Raw genomic sequence first — 1,589 nt, 5'->3', positions numbered from 1 at the left:
AGGCATCTGCAGTGCAGGAGATGGCAGGGAGGTGTCTGAGTCTCCCCTCCTACGGCATTTCTGGGAGCAGCTCCTTCTCTCTCTCTGCCCACCTCTCTGCTGCCTGGAGCTGTCCCTGCCAGCAGCTGTTTCTCTGTCCCCAAGTCTCCTCCCTGTTTGTGTTCACATAACCCATCCCACCCACCGTGTGCTCAGGTCTGCCCTGCAGACCTCTCCTGGCAGCAGGGCACTGCCCAGGGCCATCTTGGTGTCTGCAGGGGTTCAGGAGAAGCTCAGAGAAGTCATGATGAGAACTGGGGTCTTCATGCCTTCGCTGGAGTGGAGAAATAAATTCCAATCTCCCACTGTCCCCCAGGCAACAAGGAGTGGAAAACTCAAAGCACAGGTAAATGTACCCCTTTCAGGTAAATGCTGCCATGAGATCCTTTTCAAAAGAAACCCTCTGCAAATGTCCTGGGATGATCTGGAACTGTGAGCAGCTCTGACCCATGCAGCACCCTCTGTACTGTAGAAGGACCCTGTACTGCCTTCCACACAGAGCTTATCCTGCAGAACCGTGGGGAGCTCCCAAGGCAGGCTGAGTGCTGACCCTGGCAGGTGGCAGAGTCTCTGCCCCAGCACACAGCCCCCTGGGCTGCAGGGACCCTTCTGGGAAGGGCAGCCGTGGGCACCCCTGCCTGCACACCGACCTTCTCACCCTTGCAACCATTGCTGGGAGAAGAGACCTTTCATGCCCTGTCCCTCTGATGGTAGGGCAGGGAAGCCCTGCTCTGGAGTGTGTTGTTCTCCACAATAAAGAAAACCTGAGCACGATCCTGCCAGATCCTCCCTGCAGCAAGATGTGAGAGCTCCAGGAGCCCACTTGAGGACACCTGTGTAGTGCCCTGAAGCTAGAGACTTACTGTGTTAAGGATGGTGTAGATTTCTCCAGCAGTGAACTGTCAGCATTCGCCCACTCCACACAGCCTGTAACAGCTCTCCCACTTCTCTCCCCTCGGTGCCTGCAGGCAGTGCCCTCAGCCCTGCTGCGCTTTGCAGAGGAGCTGCTCCTGGGCAGACCTGTCTCTCGGCAGCGCTGCCCACTTGCCAGGAGCTCACTTTGTCCCGGGAGCCCAGCCCAGTTCAGCAGCAGAGGACCAGCCCAATGCAGCACTTGCTCTGCCCCCTCGGGGCTCCCTCCAGGTGTCCCTGGGGCTGCAGGGGAACCTGCTGTGGCACAGGATGAAGCAATCCCTGATGTTCCCTCCCTTGGCTGGGGAGAGACACTTCTCTTCAGCAGTGTCATTTCTCCAAATAGTCTGAGTCCGAGATTTAACTCTTCATGTCCCATCATTAGACAGGAAATCAAGACAGCGACCAGGAGGGATCTCCTTTACCTCTGCTGAGGGAAGACATTCAGCTGAGTCAATGAGGCATCTCGTCCTGAGTCTGTAGTCCTGGGGCAAGAAGGGGACCCAGTTCCCTCCCATGCCTAACACAGACCCACAGGCAGTGGGATTCTTCTTGCATCAGGTGTTCAGGTGGTCACAAAATGGGCAGCTGCATCTGAGCTCCTTCTCTCAGTGCCATGGTAATTACTGGAGATGGAG

Source organism: Egretta garzetta, unplaced genomic scaffold (assembly GCF_000687185.1).
Source record: "Egretta garzetta isolate BGI_Z169 unplaced genomic scaffold, ASM68718v1 scaffold698, whole genome shotgun sequence".
NCBI lineage: Eukaryota > Metazoa > Chordata > Aves > Pelecaniformes > Ardeidae > Egretta > Egretta garzetta.
This window is presented reverse-complemented; position numbering follows the sequence as displayed.